The following is a 16353-nucleotide window of genomic DNA, read 5'->3' as shown; positions in this document are numbered from 1 at the left end:
ATGTGGTTGATGAGTAAAGAAAATGTGTTATATGTACACAGTGGAATACTATTCAGCAATAAAAAAGAATAAAATCATGTCATTTGCAGCAACATGGATGAGGACATTAAGTGACATTAAGTGAAATAATTCAGGCACAGAAAAATAACTACTGTATGTTTTCACTCATGTCGGGAGCTAAAATTTAAAACAAAGTTCATGGAAGTAGAGAGTAGAATTGTGGGTATTAGAGGCTGAGAAAGGTAAAGGGGAGTAGAAGATGGGGAGAGATTGGTTAATGGATACAAAATTATAGCTACATACGAGGAATGAATTCTAGTGTTCCGTTGCATTGTGGGGTGAATATGGTTAACTAACTTTTTTTTTTTTTTTTTGAGACGGAGTCTTGCTCTGCCGCCCAGGCTGGAGTGCAGTGGCCGGATCTCAGCTCACTGCAAGCTCCGCCTCCGGGGTTCACGCCATTCTCCTGTCTCAGCCTCCCGAGTAGCTGGGACTACAGGCGCCCGCCTCGTCGCCCGGCTCGTTTTTTGTATTTTTTAGTAGAGACGGGGTTTCACCGTATTAGCCAGGATGGTCTCGATCTCCTGACCTCGTGATCCGCCCGTCTCGGCCTCCCAAAGTGCTGGGATTACAGGCTTGAGCCACCGCGCCCGGCCAACTAACTTTTTTTTTTTTTGAGACAGAGTCTTGCTCTGTCACCCAGGTTTGGTGTGCAGTGGCGCAATCTCAGCTCACTACAATCTCTACCTCCAGGGTTCAAGCTATTCTCCTGCCTCAGCCTCCCAAACAGCTGGAATGACAGGTGTGTGCCACTACACCTGGCTTGGTTAGCTAATATTTTTAAAAAGCTAGAGGAGAGGATTTTGAGAGTTCACAACACAAAGAAATGGTAAATGTTTGAGGTGATGGACATATTACTTAGCCTGATTTGATCATTATACATTGTTTACACATATCAAAATATCACTGTGTATACCATAAATATGTACAATTATACAGGTCCACAAAAAATCAAAGGAAGCCAGGTGTGGTGTCACATTCCTGTGGTCTCAGCTACTTGGGAGGCAGAGGCAGGAAGGATTCTTGAGCCGTGGAGGTCAAGGCCAGCCTGGGTAACACAGCAAGACACCATGTCTAAAAAAGGAAATATATGACTAAAAATAAAAGCCAAGTCATTCATCCTAAACATAGACTATGGATGAAACTTAGTGATTTGCTTCTAATAAACAGAATGTGTTAAAAGTGATAACCATGTGGCTTCTAACATTAGGTTAGAAGAGGCTCTCTGCTGCAGACTGCTCACCCTTGGACCCCAGTCCCAATGTTGTCAAGAAACTTAGGCCACAAAGAGAGACTAGGAGTTCCAGTGTAGATATTTGGGCATCCTGCCCCAACTAAAGTTCCAACCAATAGCCACCATCAGCAACAGACATCTCAGTGAACAAACCTTCAGATGATTGCAGTCCCTCAGCCTTTGATTTATCCCAAGTGAAGCTGAATGGAGCAGAGGAAAGCTGCCCTGGCCAAGGTTTTCCCAAGCCATAGATTGGTGAACTAAACGAATGTTGTTCTTAGTCACTCAACTTTTGGTAATTTGTTAGGAAAAAATCACCAGAAAAATAAATTTAAACAAGGAGACAATAAGAAATAGAGTAACATACCCAGTACAAATTAATCTCCTTTAAAGTAAGATCTAACAAATGTTGAGGTTAATTTATTAATGACAAACAACTCTAATGAGAAACAGCAGACAACCAGGAGAAGGACGTAAGAACTACTGCAGAGGAAGTTTAGAAAAAGTTCCTTTCGATTACAAATTCTGATGACTAAGTCAGTGAGGCTTTTAGAATTTGTCTCCTGAGTTATGAAATAAGGAAGATGAGGAAGGAAGGAGATATATAATTTGAAGTATAAAGTTGAAAAAACTAGAAATACTTCATTAATAACCAAAAATCAGACATTGTACCTGATTTCAATGAACTGAAATTCTAAAAGTGATAAGCAGCTTTGGGTATTTATTAATCAATCTAGGATTCAGTCTTCATTTCCATTTCCTCAATGAGGAAATAATAAAAATATTATGGAATCAGTTTTAACAATCTCAGAAGTAAAACAAAGGTAGTGTCCTTTGAGTGTTAAGCTATTAAACACAATTTCCCCTTTACCTTACTTCAAGCTCATTTGTATGGAGAAGGGAAGAGCGTCTCATCTTTATGTTGTACCAAAATGCTTCTCCATATCATACAAATTGACTCTGAAATTTTGAATTTCATACAACCAATTCGACTACTTGTTTCTGATAAATGCCTGGACATGACCTGATTTCTAGTTGCTGCACTCCTGGAAGTTGTTCTTTGAATGGGTTGAAGTATTTATTCAATGAATTATGTGTTGAACTATAAAAGCATAGCTATGCATCTCTGTTTAAGCAAAAGGAGGTAAATGCAGGGAACTCTGGTTTCTGAGAATGTAGGATCTGTGCCAAGAAGAGAATTCAACTCTGGGGGTGTACAAGAGAACCAGGCGCTGTGTCAAAAGAGGATCTAACTGTGAACTGCAACATGATGAATTAGCTCAATTTCCAATGAGGAAAGATGACAGCCTAGCCTTAATTCTGCCCTTCATAGTTAGTTAAAATCTACATGTGACTCTATGACTTACAATGAGTTAATAAAACATAATGCAATCAATAGTAGACAGAGTCAGCATATCCTGTGGCCAAGATTTGATGGAAATGGGAGTGAAGAGAGAGGCACTGGGTGAGAGACAAAAGGTATGACTGGAGAAAAAAAATTAATGGGATCTGTCTTCGTAAGCCTGACTCTCATCATGTCATGGAGTCAACAAGGCATAAGCTGGCTATACACTCCTTCACGAAGCAAAAAGTGAAATTAAAGACATTCTACTACTTGAATTTCTATTCTTACATAAGACAACTGGTAATAAGCAACAAGACTGAAAACGAGTTTTCCTAAAATGTGATTTGCTGCTGGCATAAGGATAGACATAGCTCAATATATTAGAATTGAGAATCCAAAAACAAACCCACACTTTTATGGTCAACTGATTTTCAACATGGGTGTAAAAAAATTAAATGAGAAATGAATAGATTTTTCAACAAATGGTGCTGGGACAACTGTATATCCACATGCAAAAGAATAACGGTAGACTTTCACCAAATCTCATATCTAAAAGTAACAAAATAGAACCAGTAAATGTAAGAACTAAAACTATAAAATTCCTAGAAGAAAATATAGCCATAAATCTTTGTGACTGCAAAACAGAAAAAAAATTCACTGGACTTCATCAAAATTGAAACTTCTGTGCTTGAACAGAGACCATGAAGAAAGTGAAAAGGAGGCTGGGCATGGTGGCTTACAGCTGTAATCTCAACACTTTGGGAGGCTGAGGTTGGAGGATTGCTTGAGCTCAGGAGTTCAAAACCAGCCTGGGCAACATAGTGAGGCCTTCTCTCTACAATTTAAAATTATATAAATTTTAAAAACATAATAAATCATAAAAAAGAAAATAAAAAGGAAAGCCATGGAAAATATTTGGAAACATCTCTGATAAGGGACTTACACCTAGGGTATATAAAGAACTCTTAAAGTTCAGAAATTTAGGACAACCCAATTTTAATGTGGGCAAAGGATTTGAATAGACATTTCTCCAAAGAAGATATATGAATGGCTCATAAGCACATAGAAAGGGGCTTAAAGTCATTCATCACTAGGGAAATGTGAATCAAAACCACATTGATTTTGATCAATGTGGTATGAGGTACCACTTCATACCTCTAGGTTGGAATCCTTTTTCAATCAAAAATATGAAAATATTGGCAAGGATGTGGAGAAATTAGAACCCTCATACAATGCTGATGGGAATGTAAAATGGTGCAACCACTTTGGAAAGCAGACTGGCAGCTCCTCAAAAGATTAAGCAAAGAGTTGCCATATGACCCAGAAATTCAACTCATATGTATACACCCAAGAGAAAGGAACACATATGCAAACACAAAAACTTGTACATAAAAGTTCACAGCAGCATGATTAGTAATAGCCGAAATATGGAAAGAATCCAAAGGTCCATCACCTGATGAATGGCTAAATAAATGAGTGGTATGTCTATGCAGTGGAAAAGTATTCAGCGATAAGATGAAATTAAATACTGATACATGTTACAACACAATGAACCTTAAAAATGTTATGCTTAGTAGAAGCCAGTCACAAAAGACTACCACATATTGTGTAATCCAACTGATATGTAGTGTCCAGAGTGGGCTAATCTATGGAAACAAAATAGATTGCTGGTTCTTTTCAGGGTCATGAAAATATCCTACAGTTGATGATGGTGATGGTTACACACCCTGGGAATATACTAAGAGACCATGAATTGTACACGTTCAATGGGTAAACTGTATGGTATGAGAAGTATGTCTCAGTAAAATTGTTTTTAAAAATTCAGTGGTAGAATCTAGATACATCTCTTAATTCTGTACTTTGGATGTACATACTATACATGATTTGTAAAAAAACACAACATATTTAAAATGAAAGGAAAATGAAGGAAGTGCCTAACATTTCAAGTAGTTTGTAAATTAAAACATTTGCATTTTGAAGAACAGTACTATGGCCTTTCTGTACAAGTTATCCTGAAATTCATGAAATAAATATACACAGATTCTGTACCCATTCACAAAAGTAAAGATAAGAAATAAGACAATTTTCTGGAACATTCTATTAAGCATTATCCTACAATTTAATCTGGCTTGCCTCACCATGGCAATAGAGAAATCACTAAAAAATACCACTTCACAGAAAAAAAAAAAAGTCTCTCAACTTCTGTGAGGAATACTGAATAATTCCCAACTTTCTTAAGGATCTTTGGAAATGATCCTTATTTTTAAAATGTACGTACTGCCGGGCGCGGTGGCTCAAGCCTGTAATCCCAGCACTTTGGGAGGCCGAGACGGGCGGATCATGAGGTCAGGAGATCGAGACCATCCTGGCTAACACTGTGAAACCCCGTCTCTACTAAAAAATACAAAAAACTAGCTGGGCGAGGTGGCGGGCGCCTGTAGTCCCAGCTACTCGGGAAGCTGAGGCAGGAGAATGGCGTGAACCCGGGAGGCGGAGCTTGCAGTGAGCTGAGATCCGGCCACTGCACTCCAGCCCGGGCGACAGAGCGAGACTCCGTCTCAAAAAATAAAATAAAATAAAATAAAATGTACGTACTGATGAGGAAAAAAAGGACAGAATGAAAGCCAGAGGTTAAGAAATAAGTGCATTATAAAGATAATTAAATTGTAATAAAATGAATTACAATAAAAGTACAAAAGAAAGCCATCCACTGCAATTAGTATCCTAAAACATCCACTGTACTGGAGTATTGTTTCTGTTAATGTTTCCTCATTTAGTTTTATAATTTTTTGAAGGTTATCATTCTTTTCTTTCACAACCTCAATGTCCTCCAGATATTGATTTTCCTTTTGCTTGTTCTGATTTTTTATTGTATCTATTTCCAGTCTCAGCCAGGCAATTTCTTCCTGCAACATGCAATTTTCATGCAAGATATCCTTTTCTTTCTGATGCCTATGAGAAATCTAAGTAAGAAAGGAAACATTCAGTAGCACCCAATAAAATGACATAGCATGATTTCCTCTGAAATTAAAGAATAACCTGTACATGTGTACAACGAAAAGATTGCCACAAGTGGATATCCAACTGGAAAAAAATATTGGATCAAAACTCCAAACCTCATAGAGTATAAATTCCCAAAACTTCATAAGTTTATTTGAAGACAAGGAATCCATGAATGCAAAAAATAAATGACGGCCGGGCGCGGTGGCTCAAGCCTGTAATCCCAGCACTTTGGGAGGCCGAGACGGGTGGATCACAAGGTCAGGAGATTGAGACCATCCTGGCGAACACTGTGAAACCCCGTCTCTACTAAAAATACAAAAAACTAGCCAGGCGAGGTGGCGGGCGCCTGTAGTCCCAGCTACTTGGGAGGCTGAGGCAGGAGAATGGTGGGAACCCGGGAGGCGGAGCTTGAAGTGAGCTGAGATCCGGCCACTGCACTCCAGCCTGGGCGACAGAGCAAGACTCCGCCTCAAAAAAAAAAAAAAAAAATGACTAGAGAATTTTTAAGCATCTCAGAAGTGGAAAAGACTTTCTCTGACTTACAACAAACTCAAAGGCATTAAAGATTAATAAATTTGCTTACGTTAAAAAATTGGCTTTACACGCTGACATCGAACCTATACACCACCCTATAATAAAAGCTGTAGCTTTGCACATATCTGGACAGAGGAAATGTCCCAATGTTCTTTAAGTTCTTTTTTTCCTGAGAATATTCTATAGCTATTTTATTTTTCTAACATTTTTATTGTCAGTTATGTAAGAATTACATTTATTCATAAATGCTAAATCTAAGCATTATATTAGGCATTTTTTTGTTTTTGTTTTTGTTTTTTGATACAGGGTCTCCACTCCATCACTCAGGTTAGAGAGCAGTGGCGCAATCAAGACTCACTGTAGCCTTGGCCTCCCAGGCTCAGGTGATCCTCCCACTTCAGCCTCCTGGGTAGCTGAACTAGAGGCGCACGCCCCCACACTCAGCTAAATTTACTTGTGCATTTTATAGAGATGGGGTTTTGCCATGCTGCCCAGGCTGATCTGGAACTCTTGGGCTCGAGTGATCCACCCACCTTGGCCTCCTGAAGTGCTGGGGTTACAGGCGTGAGCCACTGCACCTGGCCTTGTACCAAGCACTTGTACGTACATCACCGCACTCATTTATATCACAATTCTGAAAGGAGAGGTCAAAAACTATGCAAGTTGCAGGATTTTCCCTAGGTCCTCTTACTTTACTTCTAGTGCTCTTCCACCAAATCATGATTACTTCTATGTTGTAAATATATAAATATAAAAGAGGCTTTTTATTTCAAAACACCAGTGGTAAAAAAGAAGTTATAGAGCTTTTCTTAGAAAATCATGAGATTATCTGTTATTACAATAACTTCTGTTTCCTCTTTAGAATGTTTGAAACAGAAATAAGCATGAAATGCGGAAATATGCTGAATTATTTTTCTAACTATTTTTCTTTTTTCTTTTTCTTTTTTTTTTGAGACAGAGTCTCACACTGTCACCTAGGCTGGAGTGCAGTGGCCCAATCTCAGCTCACTGCAAGCTACGCCTCCTGGGTTCACGCCATTCTCCTGTCTCAGCCTCCTGAGTAGCTGGGACTACAGGCACCCACCACCAGGCCCGGCTAACTTTTCTTTGTACTTTTAGTAGAGATGGGGTTTCACCATGTTAGCCAGGATGGTCACGATCTCCTGACTTCGTGATCTGCCCACCTCTGCCTCCCAACACTGAACTATTTTTCTAAGAACAAAACACTTATCAATAAATTATCACTAAGTTTATATTATGGCATATCATTGTTTTCAAAGTTCTTTGCACTGAAATGAGATGCTACTTGTAGCAAACTGTTACTCTCCTCAAAAGTAAGGGGAATGGCATCTGAAGTATGGCCTCTGAACTGGCTATATATTTCATACTTACTACCAAATATGGAAATAATAATCTAATCTCTCCATTAATATATTAGGAAGATGAAATAATGTCTGAAAACCAGAAAGTCTGTTGCTAGTAGCAAGGATTTTGAGATTGTGGAAAGATCATTAATTCTATGAAAAATAACAAATGTTTCTCCTTTGGATAAGGCCACTTGACTCTTATCAAGTCAAATGTCACTACTTGACTCTTGACTCTTGCAGACAAATGGAGTTGAATTAAGAACATGACTTTATTAAACAAGCCAAAAATGCCAGAACCACTATCACTACCCCCAAATGTGTGTGTGTGTGTGGTGTGTGTGTGTGTGTGTGGTTCAAAAATCCATTGTACTTTCCAAGTTGCACAGAGTTGTTTTTTAAAAATATATTCACATACAAAAACATATTTGAAAATGACTAAAGAAAATACGTCAGAATTAATTTTCTTTTGAGCCATTTCTAGTTCCTTTTCTTTCCTGGTCAGAATCTGATCTTGTAATATTCTGGCATTCTGTTCTTTAGAAAGTTGCTTCTCAGCATCGTTTTGCTCCTGCATAACCTAGAGATAACACTGAGGTTTTGGTCTAATAGCACTGAAAAAGAAAGTCTAAAAGGTTAAGAGCAGAGCCTCTCATAAAACGGTTAAAAGGAAGTAGTCTGTTAAAACACAAGAACTTTTATCCCTCAAGAATCACACAAATCTTAATCACACACATGACAGCTAAACTTGTCAAAGAGAAAAAACAGTTCTTTTTTTTTTTTTTTTGAAACGGAGTCTCGCTATGTTGCCCAGGCTGGAGTGCAGTGGCCGGATCTCAGCTCACTGCAAGCTCTGCCTCCCGGGTTTACGCCATTCTCCTGCCTCAGCCTCCTGAGTAGCTGGGACTACAGGCGCCCGCCACCTCGCCCGGCTAGTTTTTTTGTATTTTTTAGTAGAGACGGGGTTTCACCATGTTAGCCAGGATGGTCTCGATCTCCTGACCTCATGATCCGCCCGTCTCGGCCTCCCAAAGTGCTGGGATTACAGGCTTGAGCCACCGCGCCCGGCCTAAAAACAGTTCTTAAATACGGGAAGATGCAGCATTGTGAAATAAAATTTCTTTCAAAACACTTAACTAGTGTCCTTATAGTTTCAAAGCTATTTAGCCTGCATTTTAACATAAAAAATGTGTAAATGAACATCTATGTTAGTGATTAAACTCAACTTATCCTCCATTCTTAAAACACAGACTTAGCATCTATTAGATGCCAAGGTTTACAGGAAATAATTTCATCTATTGAAGGGGTGGCCTGCCCCTCCACACTTGTGGGTGTTTCTCGTTAGGTGGAAACGAAAGACTTGAGAAAAGGAATAAAACACAGAGACAAAGTGTAGAGAAAGAAAAGCGGGGCCCAGGGGACCAGCGCTCAGCTTACAGAGGACCCACGCCGGCACCGGCCTCTGAGTTCCCTTAGTATTTATTGACAATTATCTTTACCATCAAAAAGATAAGGGAGTGACTGGACAATAGGACTATGGTAGGGAGGAAATCAGCAGTCAGACATATGAACAAAAATCCCTGTGACATGAATAAGTTTAAAGGAAAATGCTGTGCCTTGAGATGCATATGCGAACATCTCCATAAACCTTTTAGCAGTATTGCTCCAGCAAGCCCCACCTTATTCCTAAAGGTGGTTTTCTCCTTGCTCAGTAAACAGAACCCACAATGGGTGTTACCCGGAGATGTTCCATTGCCCAGGGAGGGGCAGGAGACAAATGTTTTTCTCTTTCTTGAGATTTAAGAGAATGTTGATGACCTTTAACCATAAGCAGCCTTTAGGCACTTGTTTAACAGGCACATTCTGCACCGCCCAAAATCCTTTTAACCTAAGTCACCTTTGCACATGTCTCTTGCAAGGACAAAGTTGAAGGTAAGGTCACAGATTAACAGCATCTCAAATACAGAACTAAATGGAGTTTTTTATGTCTACTTCCTTCTATATAGACATGGTAACAAACTGATCTCTCGTTCTTTTCCCCACAATCTATAAATGTCATAGTTCATTTTTAAGAGGAGATAACAGTTTTGTTTTGTTTTAAATCTAAATGATATACATGAAGCCAAAAAAATTATAAGTAATACAGATGAAACATAAAGTTAGAAAAATGAAGTTTTCACCAAAGATTAATTTACCAGATCCAAGTTCATTCTTACTGTCCTCAATTCTTTTTTTTTTTTTTTTTGAGACGGAGTCTCGCTCTGTCGCCCAGGCTGGAGTGCAGTGGCCGGATCTCAGCTCACTGCAAGTTCCGCCTCCCGGGTTCACGCCATTCTCCTGCCTCAGCCTCCCGAGTAGCTGGGATTACAGGCGCCCGCCACCTCGCCCGGCTAGTTTCTTGTATTTTTTAGTAGAGAGGGGGTTTCATCGTGTTAGCCAGGATGGTCTCGATCTCCTGACCTCGTGATCCGCCCATCTCAGCCTCCCAAAATGCTGGGATTACAGGCTTGAGCCACCGCGCCCGGCCTACTGTCCTCAATTCTTTAACAAGTCTTCTCAGATTCCATTCAAGTTGTCACTTTGTTTCAACCACTTTCTTATATTCCTCTTCTTTTATTCTTAACTGTTCATGATATTTATTATACAATATATTGGCATTTGTTTTCTCCTCATTTTCTTGTTTTAAGGCAAATCTGCAGTTAAACATGGATTATAATAAAATGTGTTTTGTTAAAAAAATTAAAAAGTTTATTTTGTGAACTGGCTCTTCCCATGTGGGTTTATTATCCTCATAAAAACTCTTATGCTCTTGTTTCCTTTCTAGTTCTCATGCTTTTAATTTCTCACTTCGATCTCTTCTAAGGGATGTATATATTTGAGAGGCAGTGAGGAAAGAAATATTCCATTAACCGTTAAGTTTCTGTTACTGGTAACCCTGGTAAGTGTTATGGAAAAGCATATTTGAAATTTTTCAGTAAAGTTAAAAGTTGAAAATTACTTCTTTTTCATGTTATGCAAGTTGAAAATTAATTAGAACAGATCAGAGTTAGTTAATTTAAAAGAAGTTACTATTTACAAACAAGTTTAGAAATTCACTAGAAATGCATTTTCATCTTCATGAGATAGTGTATGTGTAGCCATAAAAATGATTTATAGTTTAAGATAACACCTTCAGATGTCATTCACATAACATGTATCTGCAGAATACTATAATCCAAGACTAGGTTAAGCTGTCTAATAACTGTTACCCCCATCTTCTTTTATGTCTCTCTTTTTGGTAACACTTTCAACCTATCTTCTTGATTCTTATGTACTTTATCAACAATTTTAAAATCCCTTTTTGGAACAAGACAGGATCTAATATTTAATTTAAAAGTCAAGAATAATATGTGTTTCAACAATGAATTTGGAATTAATTTTATCTGCAGATGAGAGATATGGAATAAAATAATCATCAATTACTGTCCATTTTACTTCTTACTTCATGCATATTTAGAATAAAACTGGGAAGTCCTAGCCAGAGCAATCAGGTAAAAGAAAGAAAGGGCATCCAAACTGGAAAAGAGAAAGCCAAACTACCTCTGTTTTAGCTTAGAAAAACCCTAAAGACTCCTAGATTTGATCAATGAAATCAGTAAAAGTCTAAGTTTACAAAATCAACGTATACAAATCAGTAGCACTAGTAAACATCAAGAATGACCAAGGTGAGAATCAAATCAAGAACCTAATAATCCCTTTTACAACAGCTGCAACAACAACAACAAAAACCTAGGAACATACTTAACCAAGGAGGTGAAAGATCTCTACAAAGAGAATTAGAAAGCACTGCTGAAGGAAATCATAGATGACACAAACAAATGGAAATATGCCCTATGTTCACAGATTAGAAGAATCAATATAGAGAAAATGACCATATTCACCAAAGCAATCTACAGATTCCATGCCATTCCCATCAACGTACCACTGTCATTCTTCACAGAATTAGAGAAAGTATCCCTAAAATTCACAGGCAATCAAAAAAGAGCCCGAGTAGCCAAAGCAATCCCAAGCAAAAAGAACAAAGTCAGAGGCATCACATTACCAGATGTAAAACCATACGATAAAGCTGAAGTAACCAAAACAGCAATGGTACTTGTATAAAAGTACATATGTCAACCAATGGACAGAATAGAGAACCTAGAAATAAAGCCAAATATGTATAACCAACTGACCTTTCACAAAGCATACAAAGACGTAAACTGGGCAAATAACACCCTATTCAATAAATGGTGTTGGGAAAATTGAATAGCCACATGTAGAAGAATGAAACTGGATTCCTATCTCGCACCATATATAAAAATTAACTCAAGATGGATTAGGCCTAACATGTGGTTCACATCTGTAATCCCAGTACTTTGGGAGGCCAAGGCAGGAGAATGACTTAAGCCCAGAAGTTTGAGACCAGCCTGGGCAACATAGTGAGACCTATGTCTATCAAAAATAAAATAAATAAAATAAATAAATATATATATATATCTGTCACCCAGGCTGGAATGCAGTGACATGGAGGCCAAGGTGGGAGAATCACCTGAGGTCAGGAGTTCGAGACCAGCCTGATCAATATGGAGAAACCTTGTCTTACTAAAAATACAAACTTAGCCAGGTGTGGTGGCACATGCCTTTAATCCCAGCTACTCAGAAGGCTGAGGCAGGAGAATCACTTGAACCCAGGAGGCGGAGGTAGCCATGAACTGAGATTACGCCATTATATTCCAGCCTGGGCAACAAGAGTAAAACTCCGTCTCCAAAAACAAGAAAAGAAAAGGAAAGCCTTCTGCACAGCAAAAGAAAGAATCATCAGAGTAACAGACAACCTACAGAATAGGAGAAAATATTTGCAAACTATGCGTCTGACAAAGGACAAACAAATCAGCAAGAAAAATGAAAATAATCCCAACAAAAAGTACACAAATGACATGAACAGATATTTTTCAAAAGAAGATGCACAAATGGCCAACAAACATTTTAAAATGCTCAATATCACTAATATTCAGGGAAATACAAACTAAAACAACAAAGAGATGTCACCTTACTCCAGCCAGAAAGCTCATTATTAAAAAGTCAAAAAACATTAGATGTTGGTGCAGATGTGGTGAAAAGGGAATGCTTATACACTGCTGGTAGGAATGTAAATTAGTACAACCTCTATGAAAAACAGTAGAGAGATTTCTCAAAGAACTAAAATAGAGCTATCATTCAATCCAACAATCCCCTACTGGGTAGGTACCCAAAGGAAAAGAAATCATTATATCAAAAAGACAGCTGCAAACGTGTATCTATTGCAGCACATTTCACAACTGCAACGATATGGAATCAACCTAAGTGTCCATCAACCAATGAATGGAATAAATAATATGTGGTATACATACACGATGGAGTACTACTCAGCCATAAGAAGAATGAAATAATGTCTTTTGCAGCAACTTGGAAGGGACTGGGGGCCATTATTCTAAGTGAACTAACTCAGGAATGGAAAGCCAAATAAAACCATGTTCTCACTCATAATAGGGAGTTAAGTTATGGGTACACAAACACAGACGGAGTGGTATAATGGACATCGGAGAATCGGAAGTGGGGGAGTGTGGGAGGAGGGTGAGAGATGAGAAACTACCTACTGAGGTAGTGTATTATTTGGGTGATGGGCTCACTAAAATCCCAGACTTCACCACCATACAATTCATCCATTTAACCGAAAACCACTTGTATCCCTAAAGCTATGAAATTTTTAAAAAAGTTTTCAAAGAGAATAAAACTGTTTAATTTTTTTTTTTTTTGAGACAGAGTTTCGCTCTGTCACCCGGGCTGGAGTGCAGGGGTGCCGATGTCAGCTCACTGCAAGCTCCGCCTCCCGGGTTCATGCCATTCTCCTGCCTCTGCCTCCCGAGTAGCTAGGACCACAGGCGCCCAGGACCACGTCCGGCTAATTTTTTGTATTTTTTTTAGTAGAGAAGGGGTTTCACCGTGTTAACCAGGATGGTCTCGATCTCCTGACCTTGTGATCCGCCCGCCTCGGCCTCCCAAAGTGCTGGGATTACAGGCGTGAGCCACCACGCCTGGCCAAAACTGTATAAATTTTTTAAAAATTACTTTGGGTTTAGAAAAGTGACCAGTTCATGCTCTGTTGGTTGAACTATAAATTAACACAACCATTCTTGTGAAAAATTAAGAAATAATGATCCAAGTTCTTTTAAAAAAATTCCTATATTTCAACCAAATAATTCTATATTAGAGAATTTATTCAAAGTAAACAGTTTGCCGGGCGCGGTGGCTCAAGCCTGTAATCCCAGCACTTTGGGAGGCCGAGACGGGCGGATCACGAGGTCAGGAGATCGAGACCATCCTGGCTAACATGGTGAAACCCCGTCTCTACTAAAAACACAAAAAACTAGCTGGGCGAGGTGGCGGGCGCCTGTAGTCCCAGCTGCTCGGAGGCTGAGGCAGGAGAATGGCGTGAACCCGGGAGGCGGAGCTTGCAGTGAGCTGAGATCCGGCCATTGCACTCCAGTCCGGGCGACAGAGCGAGACACCGCCTCAAAAAAAAAAAAAAAAAAAAAAACAAAGTAAACAGTTTAGGAATGTAGAAAAAGATTTATATAAAAAATGTTCTGGCCGGGCGCGGTGGCTCAAGCCTGTAATCCCAGCACTTTGGGAGGCCGAGACGGGTGGATCATGAGGTCAGGAGATCGAGACCATCCTGGCTAACACGGTGAAACCCCGTCTCTACTAAAAAATACAAAAAAACTAGCCGGGCGAGGTGGCGGGCGCCTGTAGTCCCAGCTACCCCGGAGGCTGAGGCAGGAGAATAGCGTGAACCCGGGAGGCGGAGCTTGCAGTGAGCTGAGATCCGGCCACTGCACTCCAGCCTGGGCGACAGAGCAAGACTCCGTCTCAAAAAAAAAAAAAAAAAAAAAATGTTCTGAGCTGGGCATGATGGCTTATGCCTGTCATACTAATGATATGGGAGGCCAAGGTAGAAGGAATGCTTGAGGTTGGGAGTTGGAGATCATCCTGAGCAACATAGTGATACCCTGTCTTTACAAAACACTTAAAAGTTAGCCAAGCATGGGAATGTGCACCTGGAGTCCTAACTACTTAGGACGCTGAGGCAGGAGGATGGAGTTCAAGGCCGCAGGGAAGTATGGTCACACCAGTGAAGTCCAGCCCCAGGCACAGAGTGAGACCCTGTGCCTACAAATAATGATGATGATAAAAGATATTCCTTACATCATTAATTATAAGAACAAGATAATTTAAAAACCCAAATTACAATTTGTTAAATGAATAACAAGATTTTATATGGTGGACTTCTATATGGCCATTAAGATGGCAAAGAATATACATTTATTTATTAGAAGAGTTCACAGTTAATAATTTGTTTTATTATTTCCAAGAATTTCATATTCTGCAAGACCAAAAATGTTTCTCCCTCATTCATCTGCAGAAGGTAAGTCAGCAATTACAAAAATTCTGATATATTGTCTTTAATATAAATATTTATTTAGAACTAGAATGTCATACCTCAAATTGTACAGCTCTTTCCCCAATTCAATTTTTTGAAGCTCTAACTGTAATGCTGCCTTTTTTGCTTCAAATAGCTCATTTTGTAGTACACTGACCATATTTTCCAAGTGTTTAAGTTTTACTCTAAGTCGGTCACAGCGATTATTCTTAAGTTTCAGTAAGCATTCACATAAACAAAATGTGTCTTGGATTATTGGTAGGCTAACAGAATCTGTCAGGGAGAAAACAAGGTAGAAATAAAATATATGAGTACTTTTTCGGTATAAAAAACTGTGCATTTTTAACATTTTCTCCTTCATACATTGAACAAATATGCACTGAATGCCTACAATGTGGCAGACATTCTACTAAGCTCTGCAGATAAAACAGACAAGACCGCTACTCTCATTTAGCCTTAAGTGTAGTGAGGAGCAAAGACAACAAAAATGACAACTATAAATTCAGACAGATGGTATAAGAAAACAGAGTTCTGGGGGGCGGAGCAAGATGGCTGAAGAGGAACAGCTCCAGTCCCCAACTCCCAGTGCAAGCGACACAGAAGACCGGTGATTTCTGCATTTTCAACTGAGGTGCTGGGTTCATCTCACTAGGGAGTGCCGGACAATCGGTGCTGGTCAGCTGCTGCAGCCCGACCAGCGACAGCTGAAGCAGGGCTAGGCATTGCCTCACCTGGGAAGCGCAAGGGGGAAGGGAATCCCTTTTCCTAGCCAGGGGAACTGAGACACACAACACCTGGAAAATCGGGTAACTCCCACCCCAATACTGAGCTTTAAGCAAACGGGCACACCAGGAGATTATATCCCACACCTGGCCGGGAGGCTCCCACACCCACGGAGCCTCCCTCATTGCTAGCACAGCAGTCTGCGATCTAACCGCAAGGCAGCAGCGAGGCTGGGGAAGGGGCGCCCGCCATTGCTGAGGCTTAAGTAGGTAAACAAAGCCGCTGGGAAGCTCAAACTGGGTGGAGCTCACAGCAGCTCAAGGAAGCCTGCCTGTCTCTGTAGACTCCACCTCTGGGGACAGGGCACAGCTAAACAACAACAACAACAACAACAACAACAACAAAAAGAGCAGCAGAAACCTCTGCAGATGCAAATGACTCTGTCTGACAGCTTTGAAGAGAGCAGTGGATCTCCCAACACGGAGGTTGAGATCTGAGAATGGACAGACTGCCTGCTCAGGTGGGTCCCTGACCCCTGAGTAGCCTAACTGGGAGACATCCCCCACTAGGGGCAGACTGACACCCCACACCT

The 16353-nt window shown here is 39.9% G+C and overlaps 1 long non-coding RNA gene across 1 annotated transcript; it reads right to left on the bottom strand.

Annotated features, from left to right (window-relative positions):
- Nucleotides 1-5251: 5251 nt before the first annotated feature.
- LOC117071260 lies at nt 5252-15475 on the bottom strand. Its single transcript, XR_004432220.1, has 3 exons — nt 15098-15475; nt 10071-10233; nt 5252-5602 (listed from the first exon to the last, which is right to left on the bottom strand). It is a non-coding gene; the product is annotated as an uncharacterized LOC117071260 (long non-coding RNA).
- Nucleotides 15476-16353: the final 878 nt, after the last annotated feature.

This window comes from Trachypithecus francoisi, unplaced genomic scaffold (genome assembly GCF_009764315.1).
Source record: "Trachypithecus francoisi isolate TF-2019V2 unplaced genomic scaffold, Tfra_2.0 Contig00159, whole genome shotgun sequence".
NCBI classification, from domain to species: Eukaryota; Metazoa; Chordata; class Mammalia; order Primates; family Cercopithecidae; genus Trachypithecus; species Trachypithecus francoisi.
Note: the sequence above shows the minus strand (reverse complement) of the source record. Positions and strands in the feature narration are given on the sequence as shown.